Below are 19717 nucleotides of genomic sequence, written 5' to 3'. Positions count from 1 at the left end.
AGTGGGACAATCACTTCCCTTGACCAACTAGCAGTGCCGTGCTTGATGCACCCCAGGATACGGTTGGCCCTCCTGGCTGCCAGGGCACACTGCTGGCTCATATTCAACTTGCTGTCAACCACAACCCCCAGATCCCTCTTTGCGGGGCTGCTCTCCAGCGTCTCGTCGCCCAGTCTGTACATATAGCCAGGGTTGCCCCGTTCCAGGTGCAGGACCTGGCACTTGCTTTTTTTAAATTTCCTGTGGTTGGTGATCACCCAGCTCTCCAATGCTAGGTTCAAAGTAGATAATCAAGTTGTACATCTTACAAGTTAATTTTCTGCCTGCTTAAAATCAAAACCAGAAGGATTTTTGATGATTAGGTATGATTAAGAGTGCACCTAATTTCCGTGTATAATGTCAGACTTTAAATATATGACAGTGGGAAATAAGCTTTTTCAAATTTGTTTTATTTCATAGGTAGAGAGATGAACTTTATAAGTGGCCAAGAATATTAGATCACTTTCTCTGTGGTGTTGAAAACATTCTTGTCTTAGAAAGTATTTCCTTTCACTTTCAAGTGATGGCAAGATCACAGGTCAAAGAGCTGAAAACTGAATTCAAATGACTTTTGAATTATTCAAAAAACTTGAAATATTGAACAAAGGTAAGGAATTCTTCAGTTCATTAAATAGTTTCTTAATTTCTTTGCTTTGAAGTTAAAAAGAAGGCATGGAGGAAATGAGAAGGAAGGGCACCAGTGCTCTTCTCAATGTGCAAATCCACAGGGAACAAGGTTTCATTATTTCTGCTGCTTATCATAGTGCTTATTTTAATATGAACAAGCAAAAAAGGGACTGAAGTAAAAATATTAACCCAGAGAAGCAGAGAAGGATAGACCTTGGGCTATTTAACGTGTGTCTGTAACCTGCAGTAATTAATATTATTAGCAATTAATGCAAAAGTGAAAAATATGACAAACAAAGAAGAGTAGAAAGCTCAGTGATACAGGGGAAGATGTATGAGGAATGGCTAGGCCACTTCGTTTGTTCAGCTCAGAGAAGTCTGAGGGGTGACCTCATCATGGCCTACAGCTTCCCGATGAGGGGAGCAGACGGACAGGTGCTGATCTCTTCTCTCTGGGGACAGTGACAGGACCCAAGAGAATGGCATGGAGCTGTGACAGGGGAGGTTCAGGCTGGATGTTAGGAAAAGGTTCTTCACCAAGAGGGTGGTTGAGCACAGGAACAGGTTCCCCAGGGAAGTGGTCACAGCATCGAGTCTGCCAGAGTTCAAGCAATTTGGACTCAAGCATCTGGACAATGCTCTCAGGCATATGGTTTGATTTTTAGGTAGGAGCTGTACTTGATGAGCCTTGTGGGTCTCTTCCAACTCAAGATATTCTATGAGATCACTTGGTTTACTGAGCATCAGCAAACAACACATACTATCAAACAGCCAATGTATGGTAGTAATGTAGAGGAACGTCATCTATATATGAATAAAGAGTACCAGACATATTTACAGGATTGGAGACTTTATTATAGGAAGAAGTGAATATAACACAATCTTGAATAAATGTTAGGTAATTGACTGAAAAGTAGCTGGTTCCATGCTGCACCCACAGTAAAAGGAGTTAAAACATGATAAAGAGGAAATTTCTGTCTGTACTTTTCTCTTCCTCTTGACACAATTTGTGTACTTTTCCTTCCATGTAAAAAAAAGCAATTACTAAGAGTTGTTTTGCTGCACAAAATGAATAAAACTGCTAACAGTGTGATGAGAATAATCAGCTTGCTTCCCATTAAAGAGAACCCCTTTAAAATACTGTCAATACATAAGAATGACCATGCTAGACCAGATGCAAAGCTCATTTTGTCCTTCCTGTCTCTGACTGAGAACAATAGAAGATGCTTAAGGAATTGTATAAAAACAAGATAAGCATATAGTGGTACTTTTCCAACCACTTCCCTATCCTTCTGCAGTGTTTAGATGAGCAGCTTTCTGTGCCAGAGAGGTTTTCTGTGTTCTTAAAATTTTAAGTGTATTTCCTTTCTGTGTACCTGTCTAGCAATTCCTTGAATCCGTTTACATTTTTAGCAGCAAAATATATTGTGATTAGGAGTTAACAGCTTAACTAAACGGTGTGTGAACAAGTACTTTCTTTTGTTATTGAATCTGCCATCAGATTGTTCAACTATCTTTTGTAGTGGAAGGGACACCAAGCATATGAGCCTTCTGAATCTGCCCATGATTTTAAGTCCCTTCAGTCTTTTTACTGTTTTGCCTAGATCCAGAAACATGTCAGTGGGGAGAGCAGAAGAATTGAGCCTAGTTCCCATCACAGGAGAAAAATAGTCAGGAAAGAATCTAGCCTGTGAAAGGATAATTTCTCATAGTTGATGGAAGTACTTAATCTGGACTCTTGTTCAGAGGAAAATAGGATAAAAAGAGAAAATACCAAATCTGATGACCATGAGCTGTAGCTGGTTGGAAAGGCAAAGCAAAAAAGAAAACCCACAATGGTTGATTTCTAATATGGAACACCTTGTAAGTGTCAAACCAGTACTAAATACAGGCCACTATCACATGGTCATCATACTTCATCAGTGGAGCCAATCTGAGTCTTACCTAAGAGACTGAATGCTGTTCCTTGGTTCTGAGTTCCTTAAAAAGCTGACTGTATGGCTGTACTCTATCTCCAGCCTTCTGCATTGATCATCTCACTGCAGAAGTTTTCTTCTTGTTACTGACTACACAATCCTAGTCTTCTATTAAATGACCCTTAGTCTTCTATTAGATAGATCCCTCTTTAAGCAAGAATTTGGATCAGGTGACCTCCTGAGTTCCCTTGCAGCTTGATTTATTCTATGATGCTGCATTTGTTCTTAATACTTGCAGGCCTTCTTTCTCTCAGGGAACTCTGTATAGTTGACTTTATACTCTTTCTTTCTTTCTTTCTTTCTTTCTTTTTCTTTCTTTCTTTCTTTCTTTCTTTCTTTCTTTCTTTCTTTCTTTCTTTCTTTCTTTCTTTCTTTCTTTCTTTCTTTCTTTCTTTCTTTCTTTCTTTCTTTCTTTCTTTCTTTTTTCTTTCTTTCTTTCTTTCTTTCTTTCTTTCTTTCTCTCTCTCTCTCTCTCTTTCTCCACAAAAATTTGTGCCACTTTGAAGTATTTTCTGTGTTGAAAGTCCAATACGAAACTCAGCCTTTTTCTAGATGTGTGGAGATGATAGCAATAAAAAAGTATACATTTGTTTTTTTCTGATATTTAAGAATTTTTAGGAGATCAGAAACAAACAAAAAAACATACAAATGTGACATTTTCTGGTGATCATCAATTATAAAAGGTCTGTACCTGAAAAAAAAACTTGTCAAATACGATGCTGTAGGTGGTGTCCATAATTCTACTTATGTTCATAAATTGCTAATACATGCACACACAAAAAGACAAAGTCATAGAAAACTGAAGATATTCTCCACATTATAATTTTTGGGTACAGAATTTCCTGCTGTTTTACTGGTACATAAAGAGCATATATCCCTTAAACACAAAGGACTCTTAAGAGATTTTCTTAATTCAGACAGAAAGCTGTAACTTTTGCAATGCAAAGTGGTATTACTATCGCTGGGCAAGGTAGAAAGTAGAGAGTACTCCCTTTATTCATGTGGGGCATGTGTGCAACATTGTTCAACAAGGCTCCTGGTAAAAAATGAAAGTGAAATAAGCTGGAATTTGGAAGCTTGATATATCATTACAAAACAGAAGGAAGTTGATGGTTACTTGCGAGTCCTTTGGCTTTCTAGAGAATCCAGAAATCACTCAAATGTAATGAAATGTAGCTGTATAAAGTATCAGCCACAATTCCTATATCCACCTGCATATTTAATTTAAAAAGACTTAGCATGTCAATATAATTCAGAATACTTAAACCCCCCTATGATTACATTCATGTATGTCGGTCTCGTAAGTTCTGAGCAATTCACGCTCTCAGTGTACTTGGTTCCTTGAGATCTGTAAACAGCCATAAAATGATAATTTGAATGGACTATGAAACTATACTAAACACGAATGATTAGAAATATTCTTTTTTTTTTTTTTCTAACTTCCTAAAAACCTTAGGACCAAATGGACAGAAATTTAAACACCAACACCACATGGACAGTTTGTTTCCTATGGACTTCCAGAAATGCAAGCAGAAGCTAATAGGGAATGGAATAGCATACTATGCTATGGAATAGCATACTATAGCTACCATACTCCTTTTTGCAAGTGCCCTATAGAAAACATTATTTGTGGGTATCTTAGTTTTTAAGTGTCTGATTTTCCATTCCTGGGATCAAATTTCCAAAGCGGTTGTACTCTCAGGCTACATATTGATTCAGAACCTGCTAAGCAAGTCCTAAATATGACACACAAATACAGTGCAACTGTAAATTAGAGGCTACTTTTGAAAAAGTTGCCCTTTCTTTCTTAGGTCATCCTACCCTGAAACAAATTGTCCTGTGAAGTCACAAAGCTCTGAGCAGCAGCTGTCTGCAGACTATGCAATGTAGTGGTCCATCTGTTGCATTTAGAAAGTATGCTTCATGGATCTCAATAAGATGAAAACTCTAAATTTTCAGAGACTGTTCTAGGCTCCCTTTCCAGTTAGTATTGAGGGACAATGACGTTGTGTGGCTGCTCTGTAGAAGTATTGGTTTTCAATCTGAAATATGAAAGCAACAGAGAATTAAGGATATGGACAGCTGCAGTCAAAAAACAGCTTGACAGTTAACTCTTGCCTACTGACCCACTGCAGCTGATGTGCCCTGCTGACTCTCCCTAAAGGGCACAATGTAATCTTTTTCCTGATCAGTGGAAGTACAGTGCTACAGTAGGGATGAATTGCGAGTTATGTTCATCAGAACTGTGAGTTTTTCTTGAAACATATTAATGAATATTTCAACTGAGCTATTCGTATGGCTGTGGTAAAGCATGCGCCTAGACACCTTGCAGGTCTGGGGCTGCTACGCAGAGTGTCTGAAAAGGATCATGAAATAATGGGCAGGAAATGATGCATTTCAGAAAATGCAGGCTGTGTCATTCACCAGTGGGCAAATCTCTTTATAAACAACCACAGTTGTTTTTTTTTTTTTAATACCTGAATCACCCAGCATATAAAGGCTTCCAAAAATAAAAGATATGGTTCAAAATAGAAAAACACATGTTCACTCAGCCAGAGCTGTTAAATATACCATAATCAAAGTAATATATAGCAACGAGGTATCTGGCAAATTTCCATCACAAAAAACTCTGAAGATACCTTTCTTTTTAAGAGCATAAATTGCACACAGTTGTATAAATAATAAAGACAATCAAAGCCAACTGGTGAACTAGATAAAAAAATCCGTCACTTTTATATACACAATACAGAGGGAAAAATATGAAATGATTGAGATTAGGGAAAAAAAATAGTAATTTTTAGACAAGCAAATCCACAATTAGCAAACAGAAAGTTGTCAAGGAAATAATCTGCTTTTGTGCTTGACTAACTTATTTATTGTAGGTAGGACTGTCAGAAACAGTCTAATCTTCTATTAGTTTTCTGAACAGTTAATAGCTAACAGAGCTAAATCAATTTTTGTCACATACTCCTTAACTCAGAATCAGTTTAATTCTATCAGTTATTCATTTATTTCATTAATTTTATTCTTGGAAGGAGCTTTGTATTTGAATAACATACACAGTCATAATGTTTTTGTCAGTAATATATAAGCCAAGGCCCAAAACAAAGTCAGAGAAATTGTCTTACCTTTTATCTGTTTATCTTTTTTTTTTTTTTTCTTAGTGCTTGAATCTTTTTGCACTGACAATGGCAGTTTCGATATGTAACAACTCAGTGGAAGCAGAATCTGATCTTTTATTAGAACACTGTTATGTACCCTATGGGAACAGGAAATTTGATTTTGGAGCCAAGAACATAAATTAGGGAAGGATTTTTTTTTTTTTTTTGTAAACAATTTAATTGTCTATGCCGGAAAAAAATAATTCTTGAAGTACATCAAGTGGTCTGGTTACTGCAGGTACGATTTCTGAAAGTGACCAGAGCTGTGTTCAACAAATATTTGGAGGGACTGTCAGACTGAGGGGTGACCATGTTAGTGTTTGGTTTCTCACGCTCAGGCCAGGACTTTTGCTATGTGCAGTGACCATGAAAGAGTTTCTTCTAGGGGATACCACAATTAAATTTGGAAGCCATATTTATGTGATACAACTGTTCCCAGCAATAGAAAATGTGAATCTGATAGAGTATGATTGTATCTTCTGATACTGTGAACTACTATGCCATAATATCTCAAAGCTTTACTTTAAATACAAGAGCCTAGGAAAGAAAGAAGAATGTCTCTTTACTGGGAAAAACATTGCCTCCAAGGATGAGTCAAAGCTGTTTCATTCATTTAGCAGTGGCACAGAAAATTCAAAAGATATTACAGAAGCTTAGCAGTAAAACCATCCTACATGTTATTTCAAAATACCTTGTTCAGTCATTTAAATTTTGGGTTTAGATACTATGCCAGAGAAGTCTCATTCATGTATGTATGTATGTAGGTAGGGCCTGATGTCTACATATGTCTACATACATATGGTAATCTTCTTCTTAATAGCTGTATGCAAGCTCAAAATACAGGGCAGCACTTTACATGCTTTCTCTTGATATCTTTCACATGAATACAAACACACAGACATTGTGACTGTAAGTTACCAAGTACCGTATCTTTCTGCCTCTCATTCATATGAAAACATGAAAGCAACTATGTGGTATGGTGTATTTGGGTGTGCTTCAGCTGGAGCTAATGCACTCAGAGATGTGCTGACTAGTGAACAGTTGTAGTGAACTCTTTATGTCCTTGGTGACTTCACAAATCTCTGCCAATACTGCCAGTGTCTTACATATCCATTTGTGTATCCTTTAAATTTGATTTCATCCCTTCTCCCAAGTTCTCAATATGAGTTTATGAGTGCCAAGCTTTAATGCTCCAGTACAATGTAACTTATTTGTGGGTCTTTATTAATCTCAGATAATCAAGATTTGTGGGCACAAAATCTCACTTTTATGCATAGAAAGTTCTGTATAATTCCAGTGTTTCTTTATGCATGCTGCAGACTGAAAAATACATTTAATTCATCAACAGCAAGTCAGCTATACTTGGGGACAAGTTAGCAATGTCAAGTTGACATCTCACATCTGTCTTTCAACCTTAGAATATGTGAGTGGTTCTTCTCATTCAGGTTTCAGTGTTTGCATGGCCGTTCTCTGGACTGTTGCCTTTTGTGGGGTGACACAGTTCTCAGAGTGAAAGGTATAGTGACAGTGTAATTAATGATGTGATATTTCCGTGCTGTTTACTTAACTGTATGTATAATATTTTTAGTGAAAGCAGTTAGTAAAGATGCGAGTTCAGTTAGAAGTCTCAAATAAAATGTCAGCTCTAGAAATAAGCAGGCCACAAGGAACTGAGATAAAATTATATTTTCCCATTTGGAGTATACTTCACTGAATTTCACAAGATCAATGAGACGTACTTTCTTAGGCCTTTCACCAGTATCTCAGTCATAATCTGCTTACACTGATTTGTCTGAATAGTTTTACATCTCAGCATTAATCTCTTTCTCTGGTGGAAACTTACATGAACATATGCTTACACCTAATTGTTGAACACTGAAGTAAAAATAATGCTATATTTACCTTTTTTTTTTTTCAAATTTTACCAAAATCTCCATACTTTCATAGTGAACCAGCAACCCATAGAAAATATTATGTAGATACTGTTCTTCTTGCTAGGATAAGTCAAGTATTCAACAGGCTGAAACACTGAGGAGAAGGCTAATAATGTTTAGGGAGTGATGTAAGAATAGGGCAACCCTATGGGGATCATCTCCTCAGTATACTCTTCCACTCTGCAGTCATTTTTGATTCACAGATTTTCTGAAGCACAGGTAGTGCATTTGCTTTTAGTTTGTCTGATCACTTGCTGAACCCATACAAACTACAATACCCCATGGAAAGGAATTCCTCAACTTTATCATGAATGGAGAGAAGAACCGCCTTCTTTTGTTTGCCTTGAATGTGCCACATGCTATTTTCATTTCCTGCTCCTCAATTTTTGAACTGACAACAGCCACTTCCATTTAAACTTCTTCAGGACAGTTATTATTCTAAATATCTTCACTACATACCTTCTCAGCCATCTCTTTTCCAGACTTAGAAATGGTAATCTATGTAGTTTCTCTAAATATGGAAATTGTTCCAGGCCTTTCATCATCCTTGTTGCCTTCTGCACCTTTTCTTGTTACACTTTATTCTATATTTTCTGAAACGTGGATAATGACCAGAGCTACAAGCAATATTCAGGACAAGGGCATTGTACAGCTTTATATCAAGGGTCTGAGATTTTCTTTCTACCATTTATGTTACATAAGTAGTTTTACTGGAAGTGGGATCAGGCAAATGGGGTGCACATGAATCACATTAATAGATACTACAATCTCTTGGCAAAAGCAAAAATGATCTTGCTTTTCTTGGCCACATATTTTTGGGTATAAGTACACATACATGCAAATGCTTCATGAATTCAGCAGAGCTGCACAAAGGGCACTGTGTCAGGAAAACAAAACACACGCATCCCATAGGACATCCATCCCAGGGTGGGAGATCCTTCTGTTGTAGAAACTGTCTTAAATACATTGGCCTCTGTGACTGTGCTGAAGTCAAATTCAGGACAGAGATATTATCCTTCCTACTGAGAAAGACAAGCAGTAGTAGTAGCACTGTTACATGGGCCTTTCACCCCTTTTACCATGAGGCAAGTTCTGTGAGAAGAGGTGGTATCTTACATTTCTCCAAATGTATCAGCTGATCTAAAAAATATTTTATTTTACAGTCACTTTCTGAACAAGCCTTTTAAACTTCTTTTGATGAGAGGGTAGTTGCCAGCAGAGGTCACCATTGCTGTAGCGGATTTGAAAGATACTGAGTTTCACTAGGTTTTATTGGACTAAGATTTAAAGGGTAAATAAATATTTCTAAACCCACCAATACCATCATTTGACTTTTGGTGCTAGAATGTTAAACCTTTTGGAATTAAAGCATTAATTTTACTAACTCTTTGTTTTTAACATCAAAGTTTGTTCTTTAGAACTTAGAAAATAGTAGAATGTTATCTTCTTAAAATCATGAATATTTTTTCCTCATGCCTTCAATTTAATTCAATTAATGCTAATTACTATGAATTCAATATTCTATCAGTTCCAAAAGCATATTGGAGAAACAGAAAAACAATGGAATTTGCACTTAAAGGACCATTTTTATGTCCAAAGTCATGGAGCAGTAAGTGAATTTATGGGACTGATGCTATTGATGGAAATAATCTAGCTTTTAAATGTGTTCTATCTGGCCCTTGTTCTGCGTATCCCATTAAAGAATTTTTCACTTAAAAGTGCTAATTTTAATACATATTTTATGTATTTTTCTAATCTGATGCTTTGAATTAGCATGTTACAGTGATTACATAAACTGTCTAATCATTCTATGTGATAACTGTTTACTTAGTATAAGGGTTAGAACGATCCTTTGTGCTCATTGTAATTTTCCACTGAACTTAAATGAAGACATCTGATAAGATAATTTAAGCTTTTGATTTGAGAAAATGGACACTGCTTAGCTAAGACTGTGAGAAAAAGAAAGCCACAATTACTTTCTTTGCTACCCTTTTGTCAGACTGACAGATCCCTTTAGGGTGAGTGGCTGGGATCAATCCAGATGTGAAAGTACTATTACTATACTGCACACATTTGTCAGAAAGAATTCCTCTCCAGACCTTGCTAAAATTTATTAAAATATTATTAATGTATATAAATTTTAATATATTTGAGGGACAAATAATTCTTATTATACGATGTGAACACTTGAATTTCTTTGGGTCTTCATTACACCATCTTTTTTGTGAACGTGCAAAAAATATTATAAACTTCTGAGTTGCAGACAAATGTAGAATGGTAGCTGGCAGGATAATTTTCAGGCTTTCACAAAAGCCTTCTTTCCATAATATCTGAAGCATCTCAGAAGTGCAAAGAATATGAACTTACAGGCAAATCAGCTTCCTGCTTATCTTTTTGCAGGTAATTGTCACGTTTTATTTTGGCTCAGCAAAAAAGCTTTATTGTAATACACTAACACATGAAAGCACCCATAAATTATCTGTATTACAGTTACAATGCAACTTCGAAGTTGTGACAACTTGGAAAAACCAGCCTGACAAGCATGATAACTTTCACTGTTTCTCTAAAACTTCTTGCGCATATAAGGAAAATTTAAAGTGAAGAAAGCAACTGAAGCACAAACAGTTTTTGTTCTCAGCACACAAACTCTTTGCATCTCTGTGACTGGGATCCCCGTTTTTGTCTCTGACTGATGCATTAGATAAGACAGCATTATCACCCAGTATAAATCAATAAACATTGTCAGTGTCAGTCTGTCAAGGCAGCAGGGAGTTTGTAAGCTTTTCCAGCTAGACTTCCTAGAGGATACACATAGGGAAAACAACAGCTCTCCCTATAGCTAGAAGGATTCTGCCTTGAGCCAATCATGCTTTGATTTACCAGAATTCCTATTTATTTATATCAGAAAAGAAAGGATTTCTTATCTAGAGTAGAATTATCATAAAAGAAAAAAAAAAAGGAAAGTGTTAAATAAGCCTTAATACTCAGAACTGAGACAGTAAAAAATATTCATGTAGAAGTAACTGCAGTATTATGCAAATAAAACTAAGTTTTGATTTACCTGGATAAAAACAATGAGAAGAATACTTACTTGTCTCTAAGGTTAAGCTGTTCTTACTAAAGATCTGTTTCAAACTTTGAATTTAAGCACAAATGCTTTACGAATATGTTCCAGATGTGCATGCAGTTTAACCTGCGTTAGTAAATGCAATTTTCAGTTTTATTAGACCGAGCTTTTCTGAGCAGATGTTATTTTTAAGCAATGAGGACTCCGTATTTCAAAGACATCTGATCTGTACCTCTTCAAGAGAGTGAAAATCACAGTACAGCAAAAACGCATTGGCTGATTTTGAAGATACCAAACTTCCACAAGTGGTGCAACAGCCACACTACTTGTGTTGAGAAAACTGACTGTTGTGGGGTCACTCACCTTAGAGCTGTATCACTCGACACCGGAGGAACAGGGAATCCGGAGAGTTGTCCAAGCTGTTTTGTAGTCTGTAGCACCCCAGTCCGTGGACACTTTCCCAAGCCAGAAGAGCCATTCACATTCCCTCTGTCTTTCCAGCCTCATTCAGTGCTCTCAGGACTCAGCTAGCTGCACTGACTCACAGAAATGAAGCTCCCTCTGGGTCCTAGTGCTGTAAACGTGTGGGAGCTGCACGGACTCGTAGGAATTCAGCCGTTGGCTTGGTGCCTAGTCCATGCAGTGATGCACAGATGTGCAGTGAAAGTTTCAAAGCGTGCACTGGTTGTATGACTACGCATACATAATACAGAGAAAAGCCTCTAACTTCCTGATTCCAATCCCTGAAACTCTTTCAGGGATTTTTTGTCATCAGCATTTCTACTTTACATCTTAATCCTTGCACTCGATTTAAAGAAACTTTGGGCTCCCTGATGAATAGGCTCTGTTGAAATTGATCTCTAGAGCCCTTTAGTCCTGTCATCAGTCTATAGTGTTCCTAAAGGAACACTAATAGTTAACTGGTGTAGCAGTGGACTGGGTTGTCTGCAAAAATTGTGCAGTCCTCCTTACCAGCAGCCTTTAACAGAGGTCAGCCAAACACTGATCAAGAGTAGCAAAGAAATATTTGATCCTGACTTAGGGCAGAGGAAAAAAGATGACAGAAAACCCCTTCCAGCCATAATGTTCTGTTTAACATGTTTACCTTAAGCAGCAAAGAAATATGGAAATGTTTTCCATTATTTTTGTGAAGGAGGATTAAGCACTTGTAATGAAACAACAGTGTGTTTATTAAAATTAATTTGTCATTGATAAATATAGAGAAGAAATGCAAAAGTGAAAAAGTGCATAAGATACAAAAAAAAAAAACAAAAAAAACCCCAATAGACAGTTGGCTAACTACATTGAGAACTGGAGAACTGTGAAGCAGCCACCTGGATTTCATAGTTCTCATTCTAGCAAAGTGTAACCTTTGTGATTACACAGAAACATGAGGAAAAAGAATTAGATTATCATCCACAGAAACCCAGCCCACTGCACTTTATCGATGTGGAAATAATCAAACATTTTCTCATTCTGTCCAGAAGAGGGCAGCCATCTAGAGAGACTTGTCCTTAAAATTCTTTGGGCAAGAAAAAGAATGTGGAACATACTGTATAGAGGTGTAGAGCAAGAAGGCAAAGTAGCTTTGAGATAATGTTTCTTAATTGCCAAATGGATATGTCATTTTTTGAACCTGAACCAAAAATATCTTCACATTTTATTAAAGCTAGTAGACAAATCTTACATTCCTTCCTCATAGTGCCAAAGATAACAGTGGCTTCAGTGCTAGACTCCTTCTTAGACGTGGTGTCCATTTAAAATTGCCTGAAATATCCGTAAGGAAACTGCAGCACAAAAAGATTAATGCAAGTGCGAAAACAGTTTGCCAAAACTATGCAGTTCAGATTGCTTTGTTTTTCTAGAAGAAAAATGCTTTCCACACATGATACCAGTCACAGGCCAAAGTGTGATGTCTTCATTCACACAGCCAGCCATCGGAGTTTCTGAAAGTTTTGCCTGTAAAACTTGACCGTGGTATTTGGCCTTAGCTTCATATTTCACTGCAGAAATGCCAGGCTGTTCTTGTGTTGAGTGAGCATTTGTCTCGCTTTGTTAGAATATCCTTGGATTAAGACTTTGTGCCGGAAAATTTGAAAGAGCATTATTGCCCACTGTAACTGTAGCAAACAGCATCAAACCTGATAAAAAGATATGCTTTGTTGTTTTGTTTTTAGTTAAAAGATACTGCATGCATGTATTCAGCATCTCTACAATTGATTTCTTGGCAAGAGCTGCCCGTTTTTCTTATAGTATGATCACAAAAGCTCTTCTGGGCACAGTATACAATAATGTACTGTGTTTGCAATTAATCCATAGCACTTATTTATGTCTAAAGAAGACCTCCTCTTGTACCTTATTTTTGTACCTCTTGAGTTTATACTAGCAGGCTGATATGAATGAGCAAGAAAGCTGCAACAATCTCTGGGAAAAAGCACTGGCTTGTATTCTCTCCTTTTATCTTCCCATGTACCCCAAACAAACAACTTTTCTAGCTTCTGGAGTAGGTGTGGTCCTACAGGCACACTAGCAATGCACAGAAGAATGCTTAATTCTAGCTGGAACACTATAGTCACAGCTGAGCAGCTGAAAGCATTGTACAGCAGTCATATGTCTTTTAGCAGTGGTCTGAACCACAGATTTAGAGAGAAAAGTTTTACTACATGCATGCTTCCTTAAATTTTACCCTACATGAGCTGAGGATTCTCTTGCTTTGGCAAGCCACTACATACAAGGTGTGGGACTGATAATGTTTGGCTGAGTAAGGAAACTGAAACTCTACTGCAATAGTTCCAGCTCCCCCATGGTCTCTTTTATGAGCTTTCTTAAGCAGTATTTCTGTTTCCCCTAAGAGTAAATGAATTCAACCTGTTCCTGAGAAGTACTGTCATGTAGTGCAGTAACAGCTTTCATTTCAGGGAAAGATAAGCACTCAGACCAAAATGGACAATAGCCCTTTTGAGAATGTTGATTACAGGTAAAATGGTTTGTACTCTGCTGGCTCTAGGGCTGTCTGTTCTGATAACTAGACTCAGTTTAGTGTTGCCCTAACCCCCACAATGGCAACAGTGGATTGCCACAGCCTCTTCCTCCTACATCAGCACCTTCCCAAAAAGTTGGAGAGTGAAGGACTCACAGGGTATGAAAAAAAAGTGCCTTGTGCTTATGTGTGATTAGGATTGTAAGAGGACCTGAGGACTGTAGGTGTGTTTCTCCTGGAATCAATGTCTTTTGTGCTGCTAAAAGCATGCCAGGAAAGGTATTTGAGAAGAGGTATCTGGGCTTTTCTATTTAGAAGCAACGCTCTTCAAAGAAAAAAGCTGCCAAAAAAAATTATAAACAGTCTTAATTTATTTCTGAAATCTTTATGGATGTGGAAGTAACACAGGTGAGTAGAGCTGCTGTTCCTAAAATCCTGACACTTTACAGAGGTGTTAGGATACTGAGAAAGGGGCTTACAAGCTCATGCTTTTGAGAGATACCATAAAAGTATAGGAGGATGGCATGAGGATAAATGGACTTGTTTTCTTCTGACACACATATTTGTGTGTGTGTGTGCGTGCATGCAGACAACTACATTCAATACTTCCTTGTAATACTAAGTCTCTACATGAAAAATATGTATCAAAAATAATGTCCTTCCCCTAGATGTTCGGAGGTGCTTAGATGTGAATGCAATAAAAGTCTTAAGCATCTCAAATGAGGCATTCAGCATGTTAGATAGTGTCCGTTTTACCTAAAAGAAAATTTATTATTTCCAGTTTTTAAAATGTCCAGAAAATAGAACATAGTTATCTTGTGTAAACTTGTCTGATAGCTCTTGTCCTAAGGCTAAATTGAATGTGAAGTGATAGTAAACTTTTGCCTTACCTGGAGGAAGCTTGCCCATGTTGCCAGATACATGTTAATCAAGAGGCTGGGGGGAATCATCACGATGCAAATTCTCTTTTTGTGTTAGTTAAAGATGAAAAAATTGATACAGGAATTGAATGGTCTGTTCTTAGTTTATGTATCTTTATGTGTATGGCAGAAGTTACCAGAAAAAAGCAGGTCGCTTGTGGGTCATGAATAAATAGGTCTGACAAACAAGTTCATCACTGATTACTGTAAGACTCAATCTCCTGTAAATATTTTCTTAACTGTTTCTACAATATGGCTTCTCAATTGAATCAATAACACAGCCAGAATGTAGCTTGGGCACACTGGAAAATTGATTTGTACATGATGCATTTCTGATACACTGCAATTCAAAACAAGTGGTGATTAGAAACATTCATTTATGGTGAATTATGGAAGTAATTTGCACTAGTCTTTTCTTTCTGTTTTGGTTGGTTATGTAAGGAAAACATCTGAAAAGCCCAAGCCTACTAAAAGCAAAATGTCTTGGTTGTTCAAGTGCTGTTACAGACATAGAATATAATTCTAATGGAAGTGATGTGTAGACAACATCTTGAAGCTCCGTCAGGGAGAGGTTCAGGCTGGATATCAGGAAACGTTTTTCGCTAAGAGGGTGGTTGGGCACTGGAACAGGCTCCCCAGGGCAGTGGTCACGGCACCGAGCCTGCCGGAGTTCAAAAAAGCCTTTGTAGAACAATCTCAGGCACTTTTTTTTTTTTTTTTTGGGGGGGGGGGATGGGGGGTGTCCTTTGTGGACCCAGGAGTTGGACTCGATGATCCTTGTGGGTCCCTATGACAAAGCAGAGCTATGAGAAAAACTTTACAGTACTCTTCAGATTCAGTAGAGGTTTTGCCTGATAGTTGTTTGGAAAGATGTAGTAACTACAAACATTTCTGCAATACGCAATTCTGTTGGAATTAACACTCAACTATTGCTTTGCAATGAGGGGCAAAAAAGAGCATATATGCTACTTAAAAATGTTAAATGAACTATGAATTTTGAAAATTAGCACTCAGATGGTTATTCCATGCTCCTCTTTAAGAAATTGAAAGTTTTAGTATACTCTGCTTAGTAGCTGTGTAGTTTTTTTTTTTTGTGTGTTTTTTTTTTTTTTTTTTTTTGTCCCAGGATGTAGCTTTTTTCACTTGGCTGAACCAGAGCTGGGTTGAAGTCTGAAGTCTCTTTGGAAACCATAAAGAGTTGGTCAGACAGAATTCACTATTTGTGAGCTTTTGTATGAGGTCTCTGTTCATGGACAAAAACTGCCTTGATATAATTTTATATGGAGTACATGTGCTCTGGTGTACTGCTAATATTCGCCTTCATTATAGGAGCATTTCAAAAACTAGTCAAATGCATGCTTTTTTATTTTGTTTGTTTGTTTTGAGTGGATATATGCTACAAACACTGAGCTAGCATTAATTTTTATAAGATCCACAAAGTCTGACAGGTATATCATTTTGGGGGGAATTAGCACTGTCAGTAAAACTTATAGTTGTTTAAAGATCCGTTCACCCAATGCAAGTGAGCAATAAGACTATTTGTCAGGAAGTTTGGACATACTACCTGTTCCTGGATAGCAAGGCTATCACATGTGGATTCCCTGACAAACCTTTGCTTCAAGCTCTGTTCCTCTGCTTGCTGCAGAGGAATTCGGTACAGAGAGGAGTATTGACTGTGGCATAGAATGACTCCTGTCTCCTGTTTGATCTGTGAAACGGGCCTCATGTTTTCTCTTCTCACTCTCTACTACTCTTCTACCATTCTCTAATAGAGACTATTTCTCTTTGTCAAAGTCTGGCTTCATGATGTGTGCATAATGTGCTCTGAGATACTGAGAATAATTTGGCACTGCAGCCATACTTTGCTCATGACCTTTGGGAACTGGCAGATGCTTAAGAGATTTTATATCTACAGGGAAAGAATATTATAGTTAGTGGGCAGATGACTTATGATCCTATCAGAGTTTTCACTTCTTTCAGACTTGCAGTATTGAACCTTCCTATACAGTAGTAGGTCTCAGTAGAGGCACAGGTACATTGAATACAGTGTGTAGCAGAATCTCATCTACAGGCAATCCCCACAAGGCAGCATGTTGTAATTGTTCTTAAGGGAGGCTTGAAGGGTGCTTCATAACAAGGGGTTTTGGAACATCACAAGAACTGTGAGCACTGTGCCAAAGATTCTTCTGCAGAGATACCTTCATTTTCCAGTGTGCTCCAAGGAAATACAGGGTGCCCCTTGGCATAAACCAGACCATAAAAGAAAAACTCTGCTATCAGGAAAGATTGCCTTGTTGCTCAAAGCTTGAGGAGGAGGTGGCACAAACTTCTGCATTTAAATTGCTGGTATATATATTTTTTTTCAGTGTAAAGTTAGGCATTTCATTAAGTATCTTTAAAAGCTCAGTTTTCTGGATATGGTCTCAAGAGGTACAGCTTGCCTGGACCAACTGTTTTCCTACAAATTCTGTGTCTAAAACTTCTTTCTCAGGGGCACTGATTTCACTGAAATTTTTTAAGAGAATATTTATGCCCCAACAGAAGAAACTGAAGTATCAACTAACAAAACTTAATCAAGCTGTGGAATTGAAATAAAAAAATAATAATTTGGTAAAGTTAACAGTTATACGCTGTGACTGTCTGAAAGTTCATCTAGGATCTTTCTAAGCTCTGGTACCAGGACAAATTTTATAATATCAGCAAATTTCTTCAAACAGTTCAACCATGTAAATTTTTTGAGCTACCTGTGCTGTACTGTAAATCAGTAAACCTGATAGAGGCCATATTTCAGGGACAACCACAGATTGCCTTCCAGTCATTCAAGATTTTATTTCCTTAAGTTGAATTCAGTCTTTGAAAAAGAATCCTATCTACAGAATTCTCCCTGAGCAGTGCTTCTCTATGTTTCTAAGGGGAAGCACACTCAGGAGTAGCTGTGCAATATGCTTGTCTGCTCTTACACTCTGTTGTGTTGCAGTTAATTAAAAACAGTACTGTTGTTCACTCTTTATATATCAACACCTGAAGGCATCAGATTTGTTAGTCTGTATTCCATGGTAAAGGAACTGTTTTGTTTTTTTTTTTTTTTTTTTTTTTTTTTTTTTTTTTTTGTCGCTGAAGCTTTAAGAACAGAAAAGGGTGTTTAATGACTAGAGCAGAATTAGATTAGTTAGAAATGCATCATTGGTTTGTGTAAGTAGTACAGTACTTTGTCCCCAGAAGTGCCAGCAGGAGATCATATTTACTCATATTTTGAAGAGGGGATGTTGAAGAGTATGCCATTACCCTAACTCCTTTTATATCTGGGTCAACCTGCTTGAACCTTGATAAACTTGTCTGTGTTTTTTTTTTTTTTTCAACCTGAGGGTGTCAGTTGCTTCCACAACCTTTTGCAGCAACAATATCCACAAGTTCTGTGCCATATCTTTAAAGTATTCTTGTATATGTTCAGAACTGATCTCATGTAAGTTACAAGTGTCCACAAGTTTTAGTAGTGTCAGGTTTCTTGAACAGCAGTTCCATAATCACCTTATCCACTAACTTTATATTTTATATACTTATATTATATTTTATATATAATATATATATTATATTTTATAAACCTTCATCATATCCTACCCCACCGTCTTTGTCCCCAAACCAAGGAGCCTCAGTCTTTCTACTCTCTCCTCATCAGGCAGCTGTTCCATCATCTTAATCTCTTTATATGCCTGTCTGTGTATCTTTTGTAACTCCACCATGCCCTTCCTGAGAGTAGAACTGCTCATAGGACTCAGCACGTGGACGCAGGGAGATGCCCCAGAGTTCATGTAGGTGATTTCTGAGGCATACATGTTTTCTAAGTTCTCTGACATTTGTAAGCAGTGGTGACATCTGATAAAACCATTTTTATGTCCACAGTAGGCAAACCATCTGTTGTGCTAAATACTCACCTCTTCCCCCAAGTGAAGAAATCATTTTGATATTCTGCAAGAGTGTATTTCAGCTCATTAGCGTTGCATTATGCAAGTCCTTACAGGCTAATCACTACAGCTGCTGTTCTATCATTTGTTCTTGTCACAGGGCAATTTTATTTTCAAAATGTTGTTTTAATTAAAAAGGAAAATGTGCTTGAAGAGATTAGAATCATAGAATCATAGAATATCTTGAGTTGGAAGGGACCCACAAGGATCATTGATTACAACTCCTGGCTTCAAACAGGACCACCCAAAAATCAATCCATGTGTCTGAGAGTGTTGTCCAAATGCTTCTTGAATTCCAGCAGGCTTGCTGCTGTGACCAAGCACAGTCATGTGGTTCAGTGCCAAGACTGGCACTTTCAGACCAGTTATCCTTGGGGTACTCAGCCTCCTGACCTGGAAGTCTGGGATGGGGACCAGAATAAACCCCCCATGATTCAGGTGGAAACAGTTAGAGACCTGCTGCTCTACCTGGACAGTTACAAGTCCATGAGGCCAGATGGGATCCACCCAAGGGTGCTGAGGGACCTAGGGGATTTGATTGCCGGGCCACTTCCCACCATCTGTCAGCGGTCATGGTACAACGGAGAGGTCCCAGATTACTGGAGATTTGCTAATGTGACACTCCTCTATAAGAAAGGTTGTAAGGAGGACCTGGGGAACTACAGGCCTGTCAGCCTGACTTCCATGTCAGGAAAGGTTATAGAATATATCATCTTGAGTGCAATCACACAACATGTGCAAGACAGCCAGGGGATCAGGCCCAGTCAGCATGGGTTCATGAAGGTCAAATCCTGCCTGACCAACCTCATCTGCTTCTATGACCAGGTGACCCGCCTGTTGACGTAGTCTACCTAGGCCTTTGGCATGGTCTCCCACAGTATTCTCCTGGAGAAGCTGGCAGCCTGTGGCTTGGACAGGTACACTCTGCTGGGTTAAAAACTGGCTGGATGGTCGGGCCCAGAGAGTGGTGGTGAATGGAGTGAAATCCAGCTGGTGACCGGTCACCAGTGGTGTTCCCCAGGAGTCAGAGTCGGGGCCCATCCTTTTTAAT

At 37.9% G+C, this 19717-nt stretch overlaps 2 protein-coding genes across 7 annotated transcripts in view; one reads left to right on the top strand and one right to left on the bottom strand.

Moving 5' to 3' along the window:
* Positions 1-15352, bottom strand: part of NGF (nerve growth factor) — a 49895-nt gene extending 34543 nt beyond the window's left edge. For all 4 annotated transcript variants that reach the window (XM_080569551.1, XM_080569550.1, XM_080569549.1 and 1 more), the window contains exon 1: positions 11168-15352. The gene's annotated coding sequence lies outside the window, so the exon portion shown is untranslated. The remainder of the gene's footprint in view (positions 1-11167) is intronic.
* The window catches only part of TSHB (thyroid stimulating hormone subunit beta), a 151899-nt gene that overhangs the window by 87808 nt on the left and 44374 nt on the right, over positions 1-19717 (top strand). The window lies entirely within an intron of this gene.

The sequence above is a fragment of the Anser brachyrhynchus genome (genome assembly GCF_964034855.1).
Source record: "Anser brachyrhynchus genome assembly, chromosome: 27".
In the NCBI taxonomy this organism is placed as follows: domain Eukaryota; kingdom Metazoa; phylum Chordata; class Aves; order Anseriformes; family Anatidae; genus Anser; species Anser brachyrhynchus.
Note: the sequence above shows the minus strand (reverse complement) of the source record. Positions and strands in the feature narration are given on the sequence as shown.